The sequence below is a fragment of the Chinchilla lanigera genome, unplaced genomic scaffold, assembly GCF_000276665.1.
Source record: "Chinchilla lanigera isolate Chin_1 unplaced genomic scaffold, ChiLan1.0 scaffold00077, whole genome shotgun sequence".
In the NCBI taxonomy this organism is placed as follows: domain Eukaryota; kingdom Metazoa; phylum Chordata; class Mammalia; order Rodentia; family Chinchillidae; genus Chinchilla; species Chinchilla lanigera.
Window position 1 is genome coordinate 7,135,780 of NW_004955478.1, and position 23,333 is coordinate 7,159,112.

Genomic DNA, 23,333 nt, shown 5'->3' on the forward strand with positions numbered 1-23,333 from the left:
GCTGTGTCGTGTAGGCCGCTACTTTGTGCTGAGCCCTTGGGCAGGGCCAGCTGGTTTCCACAAGCACACTTCGTCATAGTTGAGATTCTCTTTTTTTGTTGTTGTTTTTCTGGTACCGGGAATCGAACTCACGACCTTGCGCTTGCCAGGCAGGCGCTGTGCCGCTGCGCTAAACCCCCATCCTGCATCGATGGGCTTCTCAACCTGCTAGTTTCCTTGGAGCTGTTACCCAATCAAGCATTTGTGCGTTCTACCCTTATTTGGCGGCCACATTTTTTTCTTCGATTAATAATGGCTTTGATACTCTTTTGATTATTGATGACAAAATGTAGCCACCAACTTTTCCCTCTACAGAGCCAGTGTCTAAATTGCCGGTGATTTATCGATGTGCTGATTTTCTATTCTAACAATTTTTAATGTCATTTAACAATTTTATCCTCTTTACCTGTAACGTGCATTTTTTATACTTGTTACAGTACGTAAGGGGGGGAGTAAGACTTCAAATTCATGAGGCAAATGTTAAAGTAAAAAACAATGTTTTGATTTTTCTGATGGTCAAAGGGTTGCTATCAGAGTGGGCATCAGGGTGTGGGAGTGTGGATCAGCTTGCTGGTGTGTTGAGGGCTGGCCTGGGTTTGATCCCGGCACCTCTGCTGCACTGGAGCTTTGCTCGGGGTCCAGCTATTTGACTAGTTTTGAATGGCGATAAACTTTTCCCTGTGGGTCTCCCTCCTGAGCACCCGCACTCGTCCCTGGCTGCATCATCACTGGAAAGGATGAACCTCTTGGAATCCTTTCTTGTTACATAAATCATTGTTAAAGCATTCTGCTGCAGAATGTGGCCAGTTAGGCCCCTTCCCCGTCTCGGCTGCTCAGAACCCAGTCACTGCAGCGGTCGGCTCCTTCCCTCCAGTAGGGGTAAGTGAAGCCCTCACCATTGTTCGTAGGGGTGGTTGAAGACCGCGGGGGCGGAGGTCCAGCGCTGCAGGCTCGGGGAGGCGCTGAAGGTTACCCCTCTCCGCCCTCGCTGACGCTTGCCAGAGCCCGGCTGGCTGGTTCTGGAAAGCCCTTGAAACATGTCATTACGGTTCTTTCTCTTGAAACGGGGCTGCTGACCTAATTTGTGATGCACAAGACCTGGCCGGATCCTGCGGCACCCCCGCCCCCACTTGAAGGGAAAGTGTTAGTAAAAAGTGTTCAGCAACATCACTGATTGAAGTTTCATAATCTCGGCTCATAAAGATGATAAAAAACACCCAAGCGGTCAAGGTTTTCTGAGGGCAGAAGTAGGATTTAATTTTGAGCATTTCTACGTTAAGTGGCATGTGGTTGGCACAATTTGAAAGCGTAATTCTGGTCTCCAAACGCCCGGGTCCTCCTAAATATTTAGGACAGTTTCATAACACCGTAGGGGTTGTATGTACCAAACCCTCCTAAGTTGATAGCTCATGCGTTCCTCCCTGGCTTTTTGTAGTCATAATTTCTTTTCCACACCTAGTTCAGGAAGGTGATGTATTCTGGATTGCACTAGTGTTTAGGAGCCGGCTCTGCCTGAGTTCAAGTTCTGCGTCTTCCATAGGTCAGTTTAAAAAACCGCACGATCCCTGGTGTAAAGGCACAGATGGTGATGGCTGCATGATACGAATGCCCTAGATAAAGGTTACAGATGTTCCCAGCCTTGTAGCAGAAAAGATTTTACTTTCCTCCGTGTCAATCAGATTAAAATCGATGCTAGGTGCTGGGAGCGTGGTTCAGTGGTGGAGTATTTACCTAGCAGGCTCAGGGTCCTGGATTTGACCCCTGGCACAGGAAAAAACTGCAATCACCATACTGGGTTGTTCCTATACTCAGTGATAGGGTTCTACCTAACATTGGGTGATACTCTGGACTTTCGGCCTTTTAGGGGTTTGACGGAGCTTTTGGAGGGACGGACCCAGCCTGAAGAAGCCCCCAAAGATGACATTTTCTGGGCAGCTGTTGACCTTTGCAGCTATCCTAGTTAGTGTGAGTTTTGAGTCCACTGTGTGCCTTGCACTGAGTGCCCCTGGCCAGGATACCTTGAGCACTGGCTCGCTTATCTAACTTCTAGGGGCCGGAACAGTCACCTGGGCCGCCCCGCCCCTGCGGTGACAGCTTCCTGGGAAGCTGGTTAGAATAAGCTGCCAGGCTCACCCTAGCTTTAGAACTTGAACAGGTTTGGGCAGAAATGTTGGAAACATCACGCATAAAAACGAAGGAGGAAAGGGTGGATGACAGGAATACAAACACTTCGAATTCAGTGAAAGGTCAGAGTAGCTCTGATTGTAACGGCAAACTACACCGGTTTTAGGCAAAGCTTGGGATACAGGAGAAATGTTAGAAAACTATAGAAATGAAAAGTTTTAACCCTTTGGCTTAGGCAAAGTTTTAGGTGACTAGTGACAATTACTGCACTGGATTCTGCCTGTCCCCAGGCAGTGTCTCGGTCCTTCAGGGCAGATAGTAACTTAGCTTGAAACAAATTGCCTTCCTCCCTCCCTCCCTTCCATGTAACCTTTTTTGGCGGCGAGGTACCGGGAATTGAACTCATGACCTTACGCTTTCCTGGCAGGCGATGTGCCGCTGAGCTGTATTTCCAGCCCCTTTCCATGTAACTTTAAAAAATAACTTCCCCTAGTTACAGAGACAATGCTGATTTTAAAAAAATTTGAAAAACAGAATACCGCAAAGATTAAAATAATAATCTGTGTCTGGAGGTATAGCCCAGTGGTAAAACACTCGCCTATCAGGCAGGATGCCCTGCTGTCCTGGGTCAGTCCCTACCATCAATAATAATAAACCAAGACCCCATGATTGGATTATACAGCTTGGCACAGACAGGAATTCGTAACCTCAAGAACCTGAGCCCAGGGACATCTGAAACTACACAAGCTTTACTGTGAAATACATGTGTGTGCTTTTCTGAGAACGGCTCACTCAGCATGATGAAAACTAGGTTTACAGGGCAGGGGATGTAGTTGTTTTGTTTTTTTTTTGTTTGTTTGTTTTGTGGTACCAAGAATCGAACTCACAACCTCGCGCTTGCCAGGCAGGTGCTGTGCCACTGAGCTAAATCCCCAGCCCCTCAATTTCTTAACTTTATTTTGCTGTAATTTGACTACACTCAAATTGAACAAGAGTTTTGTTTTGTTTCGATTTTTTCCTGGTACTGAGAATCGTGAACAAGAGTTTTTAATCATCTTTAAAAGATGACACTTGCTTGGCATTGCTATAGTTTTTATTTATTTAATTTTATTTCTTGAGATGCGGTCTTGCTATGTACAGCTCAGGTTGGCCTTGAACTCATGATGATCCTCCTGCCTCAGCCTCCCGAGTGCTGGGATTACAGGGGAGTGCCCCCACACCTGGTGACGCTGTTACAGTTTTTTGTTCATTTAGCTGGTTTTGCTGTGCTTAGGCTTGAACCCTGGGCCTTGCACATGCTAGGCAAATGCTTTACTGCTATCAAGAGGCCCTTAGGTTATGGAGGGGTGTTCTTGAAGGGAACTGAGGGTTCCTGGTTCCTTTCTTTTCCTCTTTTTTGCTTCCTGGTCATGAGGTGAGCAGCATGCCCTGCTACACACCACTGCCGGCCAGCACCCCTCCTGGAGGGCGAAAAGCAGCGAGCTCCCCTGATTGTAGACTGGAGCCTCAAACCATGACCCAAAAAAGCCTCCTTTCTGTCTCTGTCTCTGTCTCTCTCTTTTGATACTAGGCCTCTTCCATCCTAGGCAGGTCCTCTACCACTGAGTTACAGCCTCACCTCCACCGCATTTACTTTATTTGAGAGAGGATCTCGCTAAGCTAGCTCCCCAAGATGCCCTTGGATTTATAATTTTCCTGCCTCAGCCTCTTTAGTAGCTAGATTACCTGTATACACCATCATCAGGGTTTCACTGTGTAGTTCAGGCTGACCTTGAACTCACTCTGTAGCCTAGGCTGGCCTCAAGCTCCCTTGAGGCAGTCCTCCTGTCTCAGCCTCCCCAGTGCTGGGATCATAGGTGTGCACCACTCAGCACCTTTTCTCTTTTAATTATTTTAGGTATTTTGTTATAGTGATGGAAAGCTGATTGAACAAACCAAAAGCGTGATAAAACATACTAAGAGTGAGCACCTGTGCCGCAGAAAGATGACAGGGGTTTATATTTCTCTGTTGGCCCTGACTTCGGTTTCCCTGAGGCCCCAAGAAGTGGTGGTAACAGGGTACAACAGTGTCCGGCTCCTCACCCTCGCACTGACAGCCAGGTCACCCACTTCTGTGTTGGTCCAAGCCCCACTGCGGCAGAAGAAACGGGCAGCAGAGAACGGCCTGCTCTTCACCACTGTAATCAGATGGATCCTTTCTTCAGGAACTGGCTCCTTCTGGCCCTGGTCTTTGCCCTGGATGTAGCTATCTCTTTTCCTTCTAATATTTTTGCTGTGGTAATCATACTTGCTCTTCTCCTTGGAGACCAAGGGAACTGGCTAGCCAGGGTCACAGCTGGCCCCCAGGCCTGAGACCCCACCAACACCCAGCACGGCTCTGGTTGGCAGGCTTGCACAGCCTGCTGGGCAGGGTGCGTCCTGACCCTCATGCTGGGAGATTTACGGGCGGGCTGTGGAGAGAGCAGGTCTCTCGAGGTGGGATGGGGCCAGGCGGTTTCTTTTTGCTTCATGTTCTAGAATTCTGTCTAAAGCAAGAGACTGACCTCATTTTTACCCCACCCAAAGAGTGAGAATAACTACATGACTGGTAAGCTATTGACATTTCTAAATCTCCTATCAAAGAAAGTTTTTGTTGTTTTTTATTTTTTTATGCCGGAGCTTGAACCCAGGGCCTTCACCCTGAGCTCTGTTCCAAGTCTTTTTTTTTTTTTTTTAATTTTGAGACCATCTTGGTAAGCTCCCCAGATGGGGCTTGAACTTGGAATCCTCCTGCATCAGCCTCCCAAAGTGCTGGAGTTACAGGCATGCTCCATCATGCCGGGGTTGCAAAGAAAGTTTTATTTTAAACTTTTTCTGTCTGTCTTTGTCTCTGTCTGTATGTCTCTATATGTATATGCCTGCTGTTGTCCATGTGTGTATAAAGTATGTATATGTATATAACGTGTATTATTCATGCATATGTACGTACCCGGGAGCAGTTCTCTTCCAGCGTGTACTCTGGTTTTCTGAGCTTGGCGCTGGAACAATCTGCGCTGGTATTCTCCACATCCACAGTGAGCGTGTCCATCCCTTTCAGGTACAAATGAGTAGCAGGGCTCAAATAGTTTTGTGTTGCAGAGAAATTCTTCGGGGTCCATTTCCTGGAGATAATGTAGAGAATGCTAGCAGGTTTCTAACACACTTCAGCTGTTCAGGAAATACTTGAAATAATTTCCTGCTCTAGAGAATAGGAGGAGGGCCCGAAAGTTGGAAAGTATTCCTCTCTTTCTCCATGGTCTCACACAGTTCAAAAGGACCCTTCGCTGCTCACAGACGACTCCTCGAGCTCTTCTCTGGCCCCACCAGCCTTGTTAGGCGGGAGTACTCTTTGTAAGAGTGTGCCGAGAACCCTAGTAACTTGGGCTTCCCACCGCATCCTGGCCCTGGCTTCCTAAGGAACTTTACAAACCTGAGCTAATGAAGCCTGGAAAGCCCCACAAGAGTCCTTCCGGGCGGCATTGAAATGTAGCCAGCTCTGAGGTGGAGCAGCCTCTGTTTTTGCCCTGCACAGCAAGAATTCAGAGGAGAGGAAGGGAAGCCGACCGCCTAACACAGCTGCAACTGCGAGGGAGAGGGAGAGGGAGGCAACGCATCGTCGATCGCCTCCTCAGTCTGCTCCGGTCGGACAGCGGGGCTCAGATACCGGCATTTTTAACTGGGTCGCTTGGGCCTCGGCCCAAGATGTCAGGGAATGGGGGTGGTCTAAGATTATTCTTTTCTTTTTTTGTTCTTTTTCCGGTACCGGGAATTGAACTCATGACCTCGTGCTTGCCAGGCAAGCGCTGTGCCGCTGAGCTAAATCCCCAGCCCCGTGATTATTCTTTTCACTGAAGCAGTGGTTCTCAATCAAGGCAGATTTGCTCACACCCTCCCTGACCCAAAGGAACGTTTGGCAAGGCGTGGAGATCCTTTCGATGGTCATGTCTGGGAGAGAGATGTTACTGTCTGCTAGTGGGTGCGGGTCCGGGATGCTGTGAAACAGCCCCGTGACAGTAACTCTCTAGGGTGCGGTGGCACATGGCCGCAGTCCTAGCTACCGGGGAGGCTGAGGCAGGCGGATGGCAAGCTCAGGCAAGCCAGGGTTGGAGATACGGCTCAGTGGCGGAGAACTTGTCTAGCACGTGAAAGCCCTGAGTTTGACCCCCAGCACCACAAACAAATACACAACATGGTCCAAAATGTCAGGTGGGGAGGGTTTTTGTTTTTGTTTTGTGATGAAACCCAGGGCCAGCTGAACGGAGCCGAGGATGCCTGAGAACTCGCGACAGCCCTTCTGGGTGGCGGTCCTGTCACCCCAGGGCGCAAGGCTTGTCCCTGGGGGTTGTCAGCTGGTCAGGCGGTGCTCAGCGGTGTCCTGGGGTCCGGAGGCCAGCCGTCTCCGCCCTCCCCCTGCCCGCCCGGGCCCTGGCAGCCGGGGCCCCTCTTGAGGCTGGGCGGGAAGATCTGCTCCAGGCCTCGCTCCTTGGCGTGTGAATGGCACCTTCCCCCTGTGCCTCTTGACGCTGGCTTCCGCTAGTCTCTGTCCCTGTCGACGTTTCACCAGTCGCATTGGAGCGGTGCCCGCCCTGACGCCGTCATTTTAACTTGATTATCTCTGTAAAGATCCTGTTTCTAAATAAGATCACACCGGGAGGTACTGAAGATGGACCACAGTGTGTCTTGTTTTAGGGAGAAGCAGTTCAACCCTTCACGACAACTAAATGCAACCTACGATCTGGGATGGGAGATTTTAGTATATATATATATTCTGCCAATAACATAGAGATCAGGAAAAAAAATGTATTTTAATGCTAAGTTTACGGAGACATCATAAGGTCAGTACGTTACCTTTAGCCTCTACAATTACAAGAGGTGCTCAGAGTCTGGGGTATAGCTCAGTGGCACAGCACCTGCCTGGCAAGCACAAGGTACAACGAGAAAGGTCCTCAGAGTGGAGGCCATTAGCTTCCAGACATTTATTGGTAGAGTGACTTGCTGAAGTGTGTATACATTTTTGGTGGTCTCTATCTATCTGTCTGTCTGTCACTTGTCTGTCTATCTAGTTTTGTTTTGTTTTTTGAGACAGTGTCTCACTATGCAGTTCAGGCTGGCCTTAAATTCATGGCAGTTCTGCCTCAGCCTCCCAAGTGCTGGGCTTGCAGGAGTACACTACCACACCTGGCTATCTAGTTGTTTTTTTTTTTAACCGAATGGGATGGTGTCATGTTGCTGAGGCTGGCTCCAAATTCAAGGGCTCAAGTGATCCTTCTGCCTCAGCCTCCCAAGTGGCTGGGACCACAGTTAAAGTAAGAAATTATTGGTGGATGTGAGGGTGCACACCTCTAATCCCAGCACACGGGAGGCTGAGGCAGAAGGAGTGCCGCAAGTGTGAGGCCAGCTTGGAGTACATAGTTTGAAGCCAGCCTGAATCACATGTGAGGCTGGCCTCGGGACTTAGTGACGAACAAGAACAAAAGAAGAGCCGGAGATGTAGCCCAGGTGAGGGCCCTGCGTTCAGCTCCTGTGGGGAGGCTTCAGGTGTGCAGACTGGGGCCTGAGCCCCCAGACTGTGGGGCCAGGGCCTGCTCACCAGCCTGTGGGGAACCATTGTGAAGTGGGGCCTCCCGGAGGACGTGAGGTCCCTGGGGGAGCCCTGAGGGGGATATGGCCCAGCCCCTTGCGCCCCCTCTCACCTTTCTCGGCTGTGGGGTGTGTGGCTCAAACAGCAGAGCCGACCGCCGGTGCCCGGGACCTCGGAAACTGAACCAAAGTAACCCTTTCGTTCTTTCGGTTGACTTCTCCCGGCGACAGTAAGCTAGCTAACGTCGGGGCTTTCACTCCCTCTGCACTCTGAGCCCAGAGCGTCTGGGGGGTCACCAGGGGCCACCATCACCGGCAGCACACGATCCAATTTCTTTTTTTTTAAATTAAAAAATTTTTTTTTTACACTATCCAATTTCAAAGCACGTAAGCCGGGTGTGGTGGCGCACGCCTGTAATCCCAGCACTCTGAGGCTGAGGCAGGGGGATTGCAAGGTTGAGCCCAGCCCGGGCAATTTAGCAAGACTGTCTCAAAGTTTAAAAAAGACAAGATACTTGTGTGCAATACGGGGTGAGCCCCGGGGTCAAGGGTAGCTTCCGCCTAGGCAAGGCGTGTGCGGGCCGCGGAGGCTGACTGTCCCCTTGGCTCCTCGTCTGCCCAAGGACACAGACCCAAGCCTGGGCTTACCCTCCCTGGGGCACCCAGCCGCGGTCAGGGCGCTGTGCGGCTGAGCCTGCACCGGGTCATCTCTCCCGGCCTCCCGGGTCGACGCTGTGCAGCCGGCACACGGCTCGGAGCACGGGAGGGGCCGAATGCGAAGTAGAGACCGACTTCAGGTGAGTCTGGAGAGAGCAGGAAACCAGCTTTCCTCTGAAGGGAGCGAGCCGGGCCAGGGCTGTAGCTCCGCACGGCCCGGAGCGGGCAAGGCCCTGGGTGTCTCCAGCTCTGCAGAGCTGAGATACAACAGAACATCAAAGACACACAAGTAAAGCTGATGACAGTGATGAGCCAAGCTCATAGACACACCGCGGACAGCACCCCGGTGGGCTCCCTCTCCGGCCTTCCTGCGTCCCGCTCCTCTCTGGTCTTCTGCCAGCCCAGGCAGCGAGCGCAGGGCTCGTCTCCTCCGTGCTCCAGACCTCGCCCACACCTTCTCCACAATTCCTCCCTATCCGGTTTCTTGATTTTATTGAGATGCATCAGCAGCAGCAAGCACAAAGTAGTCCAGCTGGTTTTGTGTGGTGCTGGGGCAGAACCGAGGGCCTCCTACATGGCACGCTGGGCAAGTCCTCTGTCACTGAGCTACGTTCCCAGGCCTTTTTATTTTTTTGAGTTGTCCAGGCTGGCCGCCAGCTTTCAGTCTTCTTGCCTCAGCCTCCTGAGTAGCTGGACTACAGGCGTGCACGAGCAGCCCAAGTGCTGCAAAATCCTAAGTGTGCACTTGGCCCGTTACACACCCAGCTCACTTTCCCGATCAGGATGTGGAATGCTGGCGGGGTCCAGAGCCTTATTTTAGGGCAATTTCCCACCTCTCCCTGCTTCCCCCGCGTGACCAAAGGCAGGCGGTGTGGACTCCACAGAGGGCTCTGGAAAGCGCAAGTCCCCTTGGGTGGCAGCCCGCACACACGGGAAAGCCTGCAGGCGGCTTGCAAAGCCTGGTGAACTGGCTCCTGGCTCCGCGAGCTCACTGTGCGCCTGGGAGATGCTTCAGACGCTCCTTGTTGCTGCCTCAGGGCCTTTGCATCAGCTGCCTCCTCTTCGCACAGGGGTCTCCCCACCTGTCTCACAGAGGATTCACCCGCTCTCTTCATAACCCTGTCTTAAGTGTCACCCCTCACCCCGATCACTTTCCTGCGCGGATCATTCCCTTCTCTGATTGGCGAACACCCTCGTTTATAGGCCAGGCAGCCCCAAGTCTCAGCGGCTGGACCCCAGACGGTCAGCCCTTGCTGTGGCCTGCCGGTGCGGGCGGAAGGGCAGGGGTCCTCATTCAGGGACTCAGGCTTTGCCACCATCTGAGACTGCATCGGGCCTCGCGGACGCGCGAGAAGGTGGAGGACGCGCGCGGCTTCACGGGGGCGCGGTCCGCAGGAGCTGGGGGCGCACATGCGCGGGACAGGGCTTCGCCTCCTCTGCGCGCAGCGGTGCCTAGGGGAGTGCCGGGCGCAAACCGCAGAGGCGCAGAGAGTCCTCCTCGCGCGGCACACGCACGCGCGCGCACACACACACACACACACACACACGCACACTGCGCCAAGAGAGGGGCACGGACTGTAGGATGATCTCAGTGAAAGCTCAGAGCCCTATGAACACAGGTGTACAACTTTACGGACACACTCCGAGGGCCGTGGATGTAGCTCAGCGGCACAAGCACCTGCCTGGCAAGCGCTAAGGTCCTGAGTTCTATTCCCGCTACACAAACAAAAAAACCCTCAGAACCTTGGGGCACCAACTTTGTCAATTCAAGGCCCATCTTGGTCGTGGAGTTAAAGTTGAGGGGACATCAGAGACTTCTCATTTCACTTCCTCTTTCTACAGTGGGTAAAATGAGGCACAGAGAAGGGAAATAATATGTCCAAGGTTCTGCGGAACCAGAGGCACGAGTGGGGCCAGACCTTAGTTTTCAGCAGTGAAGGAAAAGTTCCCGACCTTGACCCCGACAAGGGGGCTGGGGCAGGTGGTGGCTGGGAGTGTCAGCGTCGGCCGTCTTGGCCACTAGCGTGCTGGGCTCTCGGGTAAGTTCCTCAACCTCGCTGAGCCTCAGTCTCGAGTTCCGAGGAAACCCTTCATCCCCGCCTGGGGCTGTTGTGGGGCTGGGTGGCTCGTTCCAGGTGAGAGGATGAGACGCTGTCATCAGCGCCCCCGGAGCTCCGCCTTGCTGATCCCACAGGGTCCCCGCAGACTTCACGCTGAAAGATGTCATTCGGAGACAGCACCGAAACTTGATTTCTTTGTCCCTTTCTTCCCCCAGTACTGGGGATTGAACCCAAGGCCTTTGCACGGAGCCGTCTCCCACCCCCGCTTTTATTTTGTGACGGTCTTGCTAATTTGCCAGGCTGGGTTTGAACTTGTGATCCTCCTGCCTCAGCCTCCAGAGTGCTGGGATGGCACCGCCCAGCTCCCCTTTGTCTTTATGTTAAAGATTTATTTATTTGTAAGTTCACACCCCTCATCCTAACGTCTTCTGGGGCCTAGGACCTCCTCAGGGGCCCCTTCCCTTCTTTTCCCTCGTCTTTCCTGGGTCTGTTTTGTACTCTTTCACTTTCCTGGGAAATAGTAAGCCACTGAGTCAACCTTTGAGTCCACCCTACCCAGACCTGGTCCGTTGGATTCTAATCTGGGTCGCAGGCGCCCGTGCGCTCACTGCCCTTAGGTCAGACTCCCCGTCACAGTGACCCCAAGGAACAGCCAAAAACACTTGCTTGAAGCTTTGAAAGTTTTAATGGGGGACCAAAAAGTCACATTCCTCGCTTTCTAAAACATGGTCGTAGGTGGGCGTGGTGGCGCACACCTGTAATCCCAGCACTGGGGAGGCTGAGACAGGAGGACCATTGCGAGTTCGAGACCAGCCTGGGCTACAAAGTGAGCTCAAGGCCAGCCTGAACTGCATACTGAGACCCTGTCTCAAAAAGACAATCAATTAATCAATCATGGTCATGAGGAACAATAATTTGCCTAAAATCCAGTGCAGATCTGGGTTTCAAAACAAGCACCACGCTGGGCCAGGCCAGGCCAGAGTCCCTGGGACCTGAGCCCACTGCCCCAGCTTCTGCGCGGCTGCCCACGGGTGCTGAGAGCAGACAGGGTTATTTTGGTTTCAGCTAGGGAGGTGAGGAGATTTGTCTTCCTTGTAATGGTCTAGGCAGAGAGAGTGGAAGTTACTGGCAAAACCGACAACGCTGGCTTTTTCCCACAGCAGGTCCCTATCCACGCTTGCTGGGGCTGTGAACGCCTGCGCAGGGTTTCCTGTGAAATCCTGGTGCAGGGTGCTGGGTCTGCGAGCTCCCTGGTAGGGAGATGTCTGTGGAGCCAGCTCCCCATGACCTGGGAAAACCACCACAGGGAGGCAGTAGAGCTTAGGGGTTAGGAGCCTGGACTCTTGACTCACAAATCTGAGTTTCAACCCAGGGTGGGACGCCTAGCTGCTGTGTGATTGGCAGCAAGTTGCTTAACTGCTCTGTGCCCTGCTTTCCAACTTGGCAAAATGGGGACACAGCTAGTACCTAACTGTAGAGGAGTTTCCAAGAGATGCTTAGCTCTCAAGTACGCTTCCGATTAGTGGTAGTTTAAAAGTCCAAGTTTGCCAGTAGTGGTGGGGCACACCTGTAGTCCCAGCACTCAGGAGGCTGAGGCAGGACGACTGCTGTAAATTTAAGGCCAAACCAGGCTACATAGTAAGACCCTGTCTCCAAAAGAAAAAAAAAACCTAAAAAGTACATTTCAGAGAGAGGTTTTTTTTTTGGCAGTGGGAATCAGAACCTTGCACTTGCCAGGCAGGCGCTATACTCTGAGCTATGTCCTTACTGAGCTAGATTCCTGGCCTTAGAGAGATTTTTTGAGAGCATACTAGTTTTCAGGCTGTGTAGACTTGTTTAACTCAGAATCTCTAAATGGCCTGTCCCCAGTCTCCACCTCCACTCAGTCCGGTTCTGATCATAAAGCAGATTCAACAGCTGCTTCTGCGAGACCATGGCCCTCTGTAATGGTACTCTTCTAGCTCTTTCTGGCACGCAAAGAATGAATGATGTGTCTCATTTTCCTCGAGACTTCCGGTAGCCTTTGAGTGATGACGATAGAAATCTATGTATGGAAATTTATGACACTGAATATTGACATATATCTAATATATAATCATTATATGCGTGTTATAATTACATATACATTCTATTTTCTTATTCTAGGCTTTACTTACAATTTCACAGCGGAGGGGAGGCCTGCTTTTTCTTTTGGCCCTTTTCTTGTTCAGCGTTTCGAGAACAGGGCTTGCAGAGAAAGCTTCTTGTGTGTTGGTTGGATAAACTGCGCAAGCCTGGGGGTGAGGGGTGGTTAGCGCCTGGCTGGTCATTAAATGGGTGAACGCAGGGGAGCAAGGGCTTGATGCAGTTTTTGGAGCAGGAGAAGGGTGTAACGTGTATGGGGGTCCTGGTGACGAGGGGGATTTAGATTTAATCACTGGATTCTAATGTGACCCTACAGGCAGGGTTGCCTGGCTGGGGCATAAAAGTAGATTAAATGTTCTGATTTTTGGTTCTGGGGATAGAATCTAGGACTTCACACCTGGTGACAGTCTCAGCCTTTTTTAAAAAAAGTTAATTAATTAGTCTTTTTTTGAGACAGGGTCTCACTCTGCAGTCCAGGCTGGCCTTGAGCTCACTTTGTAGCCTGGGCTGGTCTCGAACTCTGCAAGATCCTCCTGCCTCAGCTTCCCGAGTGCTGGGATTACAAGTGTGCACCACCACGCCCCGCTCTTTTGTGTTTTTGACAGGGTCTCACTATGCGGCTCAGGCTGGCTTTGAACTCTCAGAGACCCTCCTGCCTGAACCTCCCGAGTGCTGGGATTACGGGCATGCACCCCACACTTGGCTTTTATTTTTGCTTTGAGGCAGGACCTATAAGTTGCCCAAGCTGGGTTTGAACTTGTGTCCCTCCTGCCTCACCTTCCCTTGCTGGGACTATCGGTGTGTGCCCCTATGCCCGGCTGGATTAGTTGTTGATCTCTCAGGCTCACTTACCTCATTTACAAAAGTAGGGGAGAAAAGCCAGGTGGGAGCTGGTCTCTGTCCTGCAGGAGTCCCAGGAAGTCAGAGCTGAGCTCGGGCAACTTGTGAACTGCTCAGCAGGTTTGCTTAGCGGGGAGAGCTATGAAAAGATAGCTAACAGCAGAACCGGGAGCATTTATTCACTGCGTGCTTGTTACGCGCCGGGCACTGTTCTAAGTAGGCCGCTTACGCCGTGGCCGCGGCTCCCTGCGGCCGGTGTGTCCATCAGCCACTTTCAGAGGAGAAAACAGGCAGGATGAGGCGTAAGGATTTGCCAGTGTGTAACACGCCTCCCCGATTTCGACCTCCTCCCGCAAAGCCCCAGGAAGCTGCGTCCTGGGCTCGGCCCTTCTGGCCTTGCTCTTGCGGAGGAAGCAAGAGCTAGCGCTGGGCGGGGAAGGGCCAGCGCGGGGCAGCCGAGGCGTCACTTCCCGCACACGCCTGCCTTCAACCTGCGGACTGTTCTCCAAGCACTTAATACGGCCTGGGGAAGAGATGCATCGCCCGGTGGGTGCGGGCAGCCCTCTAGGGACCTTGGCTTCCGACTCCCCAGCTTCACACCCAGCTTCTGTCCCCACAAACACCCGCGCGGGACAGGGCGAAGCCTGCACCCATGGAGAAGAAACAGGGTCAGAGCGGCCGAGGAGACTTCCTAGAGCTGCAGGGAGCACCCTGTCTGCTAAGACCCGGCCTGGAGAAAAGGGCTATTTGCTCCTAATTCTCTTTTTTGCAGTACCGGAGACTGAACACAGGGATTTCACACCAAGCTGCATCCCCAGATGTTTTTTGTTTGTTTGTTGAGACAGGGTCTGGCTAAGTCTCCAAGCTGCCCAGGCTGGGCTTGAACCTGCGGCCCTCCTGCCCCTGGGATGACAGGCACGCACCACCACCACCGTGTCCAGCTTCCGAGAACTCCTCGCACCCAGCAGAGGAGAGGGATCTGGTATCCAGATGCCCAGCGGGAATGGTGCACACGATCGAGCGTTTCCTGGTGCCACAGCCTCAGGCCCCGGCGCCCTACCAGGCCAGCTTCGGCCCTGTGAAGGAGCTGTTGTTCCTGTCTTACCGCTGGGGGACCCGGGCTCAGAGACGCTGGGACGGCAGCTGAAGGGTGCACAGTGAAGAGCGGGCCTGCCCAGGCGGGGCGGAGGCGTGCGGCCCGTGAGTCACCCCGCTGCAGCGCCGGCCTGGCCGGCCCGGGCCCGGGCTGTTTTGGACATCAGGCGGAGCTGGGCCCGGAGAACGCGGTTCTAAGCCGGTAGGGCGGCCTCCTTCCAACCCGTCCCCTCTGCGAGACCTTGGGGGCGCGGCCAGGCCTGGTGACCCAGGGAGGAGGTGATGCCGGCCCTGCTGTCCAAGCCACACGGCTTGGCCGAGGCTGCTGGGCTTCGTCCAGCTCCGAAACCCGCTTGTTTTCACCCTTCAATGGGAACCAGATGTGGGGCACCTCGCTCTGCGGGAGGCCCCCGCCCCGCCCGCCTCCCGCCTGCCCTCCTCGCCCCCCGCCCCGTGCTCCCGAGAGCCCCGCATCTCCCCTTCCCCCAGCGCGGGGAGAGGCAGGAAATGACGCCCGGCAGATCGCAGAAGCCCATATATCCTGGCTGTTCTCTCTAGGAATTTTCAGGGCCTCCAGCTTGCTCTGAGTGTCCCGTCCTGTCCACTTGCAGCATTTGACAAAAATAAAGGAAAAGCGCAAAAAAAACAAAAAAAACAAAAAAAAAAAACAAAGAGGGGGAGCATCTTCCATCTTCCAAAGCTGCCTCACCCCCTTCCGAGCGCGGGTAAGTGAGCGACTTATTTCTGTCCGCGTGGACGTGTGCCTTCAGCGGGCTGGGATCTATCAATCTTGCTGTGTATTTCGATGATTAAACTCTTCCCGGTCTGGCCAGCGGGAGCCCATTGGAGCTGGTTGCCAGGCCTGTCTGCCCGGCAACCTGAGTTTTCTGGTACAAGTTGTTCCAGGCTCATTCACCTTTCTGCTAGATCAGCCCTGGACTCGGCCAGTTCTCTGAGGACTCTGGAACTTTTTGGTGAAAATGGGTTGTACCCATCAAGATCTCAATGCGGCCGGGCGTGGTGGTGCACGCCTGTAATCCCAGCACTCGGGAGGCTGAGGCAGGAGGATCGTTGCGAGTTCGAGGCCAGCCTGGGCTACAAAGGGAGCTCCAGGCCAGTCTGAACTGCATAGCGAGACCCTGTCTCAAAAAGACAGAAAAGAAGAAAAAAAAAGATCTCAAAGCGATGGGTGCTCACGCTGGGGTGAGGCGGTGCCCCATTTCTTGTGGTGGACATCGCTGGGCAATGTGGGTCACACCAATACTTCTTATATTTTACCGATAAAAATTGCTGTGGGAGCTAGAGGTATAGCTCTGTGGTACAGCACATGGTCCGAGTTCATGAGGACCTAGGTTTGAGCCTTTGTGCCAAAAATTGTAGGAAAACACACCATGAAATTTACTATCTTGGCTAATTTTAAGTGTGCAGTTCAGTGGCATGAGGCACATTTGCATTGTGGAACCACACCACTTTCTATCCACAGAATTTTTTTGTTGGTACTGGGAATCGAACTCAGAACCTCATGTTTGCTAGGCAGGGGGTGTACACTGAGCTAGATCCCCGGCCCCACAGAATTTTTTACTTAGCAAAGCCAAAGTGCCATACTTACTAAGCATTTTTTTTTTTTTTTTGGTCTTTTTGAGACAGGGTCTTGCTATGCAATTCAGGCTGGCCTTGAGCTCACTTTGTAGCCCAGGCTGGACTCAAACTCTGCAAAATCCTCCTGCCTCAGCCTCCCCAGTGCTAGGATTACAAGCATGAGCCACCACACCTGGCTCATTCATTATTTTTTTGTTTTTGTTTTTGTTTTTTGGTCTTTTTGAGACAGGGTCTCACTGTGCAGTTCAGGCTGGGCTTGAGCTCACTTTGTAGCCCACGCTGGTCTCGAACGCACATTGATCCTCCTGCCTCAGCCTCCCGAGTGCTGGGATTACAGACGTGTGCCACTTCGCCCAGCTCATTTATTACTTTTATTTATTTATTTAGCAAACCTGGGGATGGAACCCAGGGCCTCGCCATGCCAGGCCACTGAGCCACACCCCCTATATTTATTTGTTATAGCTCTCTACCTACACAAGAACCATGAGTCCAGGTTGATGTGCTCAACTGGCACCAGAGGGTTTGTTCTAGGCATCTCTCTTTGCATTTTTGTGATTCTGACAGCGACACTTCCTTCCTGACGGGGCTCTGGTGCCCCTCTGCGCGGGTCCTGCACCCACGTTCGCACCAGTGTGGGCTCTGATTTGTGTCAGAATCATTCATGTTCATTAATGTGGGTGCCCCCCCTCTGCTGGGCCCCTGCCTTGTCCTTCAGCGTCCCCTGACTCTTTAGACTGAGTTGCTGAGGAAAGGACGAGGAGGAAGGGAGGGAGGGAAGGAGCATGGGATGGGAAGAAGCTGCTGGTCCCATGATTTTCCTTTTTATTTTTATTGACTTATTTTGGTTTTTTGAGACAGGGTCTCACTATGTAGCCCAGGTTGGCCTTAAACTCAATGCGATCCTCCTGCCTCAGCTGGAATTACCAGAATTGCTGGTAATTCCAGAATTGCTGCTGGAATTACCAACACAGCTGGCAAAAAAAGACGTTTTCATGAGGGCCCAAGTTATACACGGACCCTATGACGAAGCAGCCCGCAGTCACAGGCTGTCTGTGCCCTGTCCCTTCCCGCCAGGATTCCAAGATCCTACCTGCTCTCTGGGCCTCTCCCAGTGCGATGCTGGGGGACAAAACCACGCAGATGGCGGCTACGACCGCCGGTGACAGTGGGGGAGAGCAGCTGTTGACCTTTCTGCCTGACAGTCATCGGCAATATCACTGACGTAGCATTAGAAACTCCGGAACGTCCTGAGGTTACGGTCGAAGTTCTTTTTTTTGTTGTTTTTTGTTTTTCTCCGGTACCGGGAATCGAACTCATGACCTTGCGCTTGCCAGGCAGGCGCTGTGCGGCTGAGCTAAATCCCCAGCCCCGCGGTCGGAGTTCTAAGCCACGCGCCCCGGCCGTGTTCATCGCGCACGCGTGTTTCCTCTGGCCGCCGCTTAATTAAAAAAAACTTAAAATTAGTCCGCAGCGTCGGAGATCAGGAACTCATCCTCATAGCCCGGATGCTGGCTGCTGTGACAAGCCAGACGCGGCCGAAGGTGGCCCGCCCTCCCGCACAGCAGCACGTGGCCCAGGCCCGCCCACGGCTGTCCCTTTGGCCGTGGCACACGTACTGACTCTACTCCTGGCCTCACGGCCCCCGACCCACCCTGACCCTGGGTATGGTCTGCCTGACCTCTTGAGGTGTCTCGGTCCACCACCCTTGTGTCAGATTCTGGCAGTTCATTCATTCACTCAACAAACACTTCCGAAACGCCTTCCCGAGCCAAGTTCTGCAGGAGACTCCCAGATCAACTACAAATGGTGATTCTAGACCTGTAAGTGGAGTCCCTGTTAACATCCGAGCACAAGAGCGGCGTCCCTCGCTCTGTCTGTCGGGAGGAAGGCAGGTGCCCCGCAGAGACGCTGGCCTTGAACTGCTGACTTTCTTTGAAACGCAAGGGCCGTTTGAAGGCGGCCCTGCCCTCGGCCCTGGCATCCACCTGTCTGGAGTTTTGCTGTCATTTGCTCCTCTGCGTCTCAGCGCTCTGCTGATTTTTCCCTTTTCCTTTCCTTTATCCCACCCGCCCCATCTTGCGGACGGAACCCGGTTCTCGGGCTGGTTAGGCGCGCACCTTCCCGCCGAACTGCACCCCGGCTCTTTGCGCATGCTCCCCTCCTTTCTCCGCGCCCCCGCCTACGTGCAGCTCTGGCCGCCGCGGGATGCTCCGCTGAGGTGGCGACTCCTCCTGGGAACGATGTAGGCTCCCGATTTTGCTGCTTGGGTCTCTTCTAGGACCCGTGAGAACAGGCAAAAAGCCTGGTGCCAGTGCCTGGTGTGGTGGAGCATGCCTGTAATCCCAGCACTGAGGCTGAGGCAGGAGGATCTTTGTGAGTGCGAGGCCAGCCTGGGCTACAAAGTGAGTACAAGGCCAGCCTAAACTGCATAGCGAGACCCTGTCTCAAAAAGACAAGAAAACAAAAACAAACAAACAAACAAAAAACCAGTACGGTGAGATCCCGGGCTTGGGCCCCAGCACCTCCACCACCACTGAAAAACAAACAAATAAACAAAAACAATGTTGGAACATAACAGAAGCTCATCAAACGGGCATTCATGCTCCTCACCATTTTGGTGTATATTTTATGAAATCTTATAGCATGCGTGGATTCAAGTTCGAGACCACCCTGGGCCACAAAGTGAGCTCAAGGCCAGCCTGAACTGCATAGCGAGACCCTGTCTCAAAAAGTCAAAAAAAAAGAAAGAAAAGAAAGAAAGAATTTTTATTCCAGGCTATAAGACGCTGCTGCTCAAGAGAAGGAGTGCGGAGCGTCCGTGTTTAGAAATTAACTTTTCAGGGTACAGCGCTGTGAAGAGCCTCAGTTCCAGGCTGACCTCCAGCTTGGGCTCAGCGCTTCGACCCCGGCTTCCTGCTGGGCCCAGCTGAGGGTTGCCTGGGGACCCTTCCCTACACCCCGCGGGGCGAGGCCTGGGGAGCCGGCCCATAAGGCCCATAACGTGCAGGTCTCTAAGCCTGTGGGCCCCGGACCTGGCTCCTGTGTGCAAAAGGGAACCCCGTGCAGCTCCTGCCGACGGCGTGATGGGATCACAAGCAGCCACAGTGACCAGCCTTCCAGACGCCAACCCATCTCAGAGTCAGCTTTTTTAGCTAGTATAATAATAATAAAGATGGTAACGACTGGAAATGTAAAATGGCACTTCTGTTCTAGAAAACAGAGTTTCTTACACCGTTAAATACACACACAGCATCAGGCCCAGCAGCAGGGCTCCTGGGCTTTTATCCCAGAGAAATGAGGACTTGCTTTCGTACAGCTCACTGACCCATTCGGGAGGCTGAGGCAGGAGGATCGTTGCGAGTTTGAGACCAGCCTGGGCTACAAAGTGAGCTCAAGGCCAGCCTGAACTGCATAGTGAGACCCTGTCTCAAAAAGCCAAAAAAAAAAAAAGGGAAATGAGGAAGGACAGAAAGGTTCCATTCTTCAGAGGAGCTCCAGTTTTCGCTTTCAGCTTGGGCATCGTCTCCCGGCTTCTAGTGCAGACTCTTCGGCTTCCACCTTGGATCCTTCAGCCTTCTGTCGCAGACACATCGGCCTCCTGATACGGACTTGCACGGACACCGCAGTGAGCTCCAGACCCTGGACTGAATGCTCTGGTCTCCAGTGTGCAGACACCCTCTGCACACTTCCTCATCCACTCTGTGGCTGACCGTCGTAAGCCAATCTTGTCATTTCCCGTGCATTTGCATATTTTGTGTTACATCTGTTTCTCTAGGAAAACCCTGACCGATACACATAGGATGGGCATTTCTTTTTAAATAGCGGAGAGTTTTCGATGTACGATTCTGCTACCTCGGAACAGCATAGATGAGCCCATCCAGATCCCTCCCCACATCTTTGGAAGGTGGCCTTTCTCTGAACAGTTTTGGGAAGAGATTTGTTTCCTGACTGTTCCCAAGCATGGCAGATTGACAGCTGGTAGTCAGCTTGTAACGCCCGGCCGGACTCACCAGCGTGGTGCTGGCTGTGGGAGCCCCCCGAGGACCGTTGCGGCAGCAGAAAAACGAGAACTGAAGAGGAAAAAGTGACGCTGTCAGGGAGCTGCCGGCTCTCCTGGGGCTGTTGTTTCTCCCGGAGGAGCCTGTCAGGCTGGCTTTCCTGATGTTCTCAGCATCGCAGGAGCTGGGGACCTTGTTGTCTCTGAGGACGGCGTGGTTCACCCGGGGGCGCTCTGATGCTTACTTCGGGCATCCTAACTCCGGAGGGGAAGGTGGTGCACTGTTCAGTGTCCGGGAGGAGCTGGCCGCTGAGGCTTCCCTGATGAAGACTTGGCTGTTCTCATTGTCAGAGGCGCTCAGGACCTCGCTGTCGCTGAGGATGGCCGTGGTACCTTTTGGGGGAGCTCTGGTCCTCACTTTGAGGGTTGCGTCCCGGCCCCAGTTCAGATCCCTCAGCCTGCAGCACAGATCCTTCATCCCACTGCCACAGACTTTCTAGCTTCCACCACTGACCTTGGGGCCTTCCCAGCTCACATCCGTGAATCAGGCCTGCATGGGACATTGTCGTGGGCTCTGGGCCTCCTGCTGGACTCAGGCAGGACATTTCCATGGGATCCAGGCCCTCAGCTGGCTTCTTTTGGTCTTTAGTGTGTGGACAGGTTTCCTGCACTCTTTTGTACTAAACTCTTTGGGTGACTATTATAAAATAATCCTGTAATTACGTGTCCTGTATTGAATTGTTCCCCTTGCACCTCCTGACTACAGCACTAAGTGGTTATCTTTTTTTCCTACATATTGAAAATATCTCATGCATCTAATATCATCTTCGATTTTATTGTGGTAAGAGACGTCACATTTAGTACTGTAGCGCAGTGGCATTGAGCGCTTTCACAACCATCACCGCTGTCCATTTCTAGAACTTTTTTTTTAACCATCCAAGCAGGAACTCTGTGCTCAGGAAGCAGTTCTCCCTCTTTCCCCGCCCCGGCCCTGGAATCCCCTGTCACACTTTCCCTCCCTGTGAATTTGCCTGTTCGTACTGGTGGAGTCACACAATACGTGTCCTCTTGGCTTATTTCACTTAGCAAAATGCATTTTGGGTTCATCCACGCTGAAGCATGTGTCAGAATTTCATTCCTCCTAAAGGTTAAAGAAAGGCCTACCGAGGCAGCTTAGCGGTGCAGCGCTCACCCAGCATGCATAAATCTGTGGGTTCAGTGTTCAATACCACACACACACACACACACACACACACACACACACACACACGGGTACACGAAACATTCCATTTCGTGGACATACCACGCTGTGTTTATCTGTTCACCTATTGAAGGGCATCGGATTGATTCCATCTTTGCTGGTGGAATAACGCCGCCATGGACGCAAGTGTGCAAACAGCTGTTTGAACCCCTGTTCGCCATTCTTTGGCTCTGTACCTAGCAGTGGAATTGCTGGGTCAGAGGCTAATTCTCCACTTTATCTTTTGAGAAAGTGTCATGTTATATTCCTCAGTGGCTGCACGGTTTATTTACTTATTTATGTATTTGTTTGTTCGTTTGTTTTTTGAGAAAAGGTTTTGCTGTGCAGTTCAGGCTGGGCTTGAACTCACTTTGTAGCCCAGGCTGGTCTTGAACTCGCAAAGATCCTCCTGCCTCAGCCTCCCGCGTGCGCCACCACGCCAGGCTTTTGCATCGTTTTACTTTTCACTGGGAATGTCCGGGTTTCAGATGAGCGGTATCTCCTTGAACATCTTTATTCTAAGTTCCAAATCAGTACATGCCCGGCGCTACAAACTCGAACTGTACCGATATAAAATTAGAAGTTGCTTCGTGGTCACTTCGCAGAGAGTTCGCTGTAGTTCATCCGCTCTTTGCCTGTGTTTGCACACAGACGCCGTGTCCCCCGCCTGCTTCCTGCCCTCGCAGACCCCGCGCTCCTCACGGAGGCTCAGCGAGTGCTCCCCACGGAGCAGAACGCAGCGCGCTGCCTGGAACCTTCCTGCGGCTGAGCCTCTTCCTACATCAAGCCGGGTCCTCGGGAGGGAGGCGTCTGCTCCCCGCCGCTCCTCTACTCCCATCCAGGCTCCTTCCGGTCTCTGGACGCTGAGCTTGCCTCCTCTAGGCGGAGCTGATGATCGTGCCCTCCCCTCTCTCTACCTGGACTCTGAACCAGGGGCTCCTTCTCAGAGAAGTCTGTGACTGACAAAGTTGTCCCCACCTGGTCCCCTCATCCTCCCTGTGTCAGGGCATCCTCCCTGGTCACTGCCTCCCCTCCTGGGCCGTGTGTTCCTTTTATCTCCTGATGCATCTCCCCGAGGCCCAGCACGGTGCCTGGAAGTGGTAGGTGCTCATTGCTTGATGCGAACGAACGCATCCACATCATAAAGCACACACGGGCGTCTTTCCTCCCTCCCTGCCTTCCCCCTCCTCTCTGCTTCCTTCCTTCTCCCTCTGATCTTTCTCTCACGCTCTTTTCTCTGTCTCCCTTTCTCCCCCTCTTCTCTTCTCTCTTTGTAGTGCTAGGGGATCAAATCCAGGGCCTCCACCATGCTAGGCAAGCAGCCATCCTTTGAATACATCCCCCAGCCTTTGCAGATGTTTTCATTTACAAATATTTTAGACATCTAAGATACAACTGTAAGCCAGGCGTGGTGGCGCACACCTGTAATCCCAGCACTCAGGAGGCTGAGGCAGGAGGATCGCTGCAAGTTTGAGGCCAACCTGGGCTACAAACTGAGCTCAAGACCAGCCTGAACTGCATAATGAGACCCCGTCTCAACAATCAAACAAATAAACAACTGTACTTATATCTGTTTGCAAAGTGAATGAAAATGGCTACCCGGTTCTGGGGATTTAGCTCAGCGGCACAGCACCTGCCTGGCAAGGGCAAGGTCATGAGTTCGAATTCTCATACCGGGGGGAAAAAAAAAAAAAGAAAATGGCTAGCCATCCAGAGACTACCATAGCTTTGTGACTGGGGGATGGCAGTGGTATAAAACCTTAAAAGTAGTCACACCCGTGCTCGCTCCAGCAGCACATGTACTAAAAGAGGAACCATGCGGAGAAGATTAGCATGGCCCCTGCGCAAGGCGGACATGCAAATTCGTGAAGCGGTCCCCATGAAAAAAAAAACTAGTCACACAGGAGTAGAAGGGGTGACATGAAACCATCCCCTCACCCCAGAGCTCCTTTGCTTCCTA

General features: G+C 52.7%; 1 long non-coding RNA gene across 1 annotated transcript; it reads left to right on the forward strand.

The window, feature by feature from the left end:
• The first annotated feature begins 14,315 nt into the window (after nt 1–14,315).
• On the forward strand, nt 14,316–22,261 carry LOC106146435. The gene is made up of 3 exons (XR_001230871.1): nt 14,316–14,739; nt 15,096–15,262; nt 22,025–22,261. It is a non-coding gene; the product is annotated as an uncharacterized LOC106146435 (long non-coding RNA).
• Nucleotides 22,262–23,333: the final 1,072 nt, after the last annotated feature.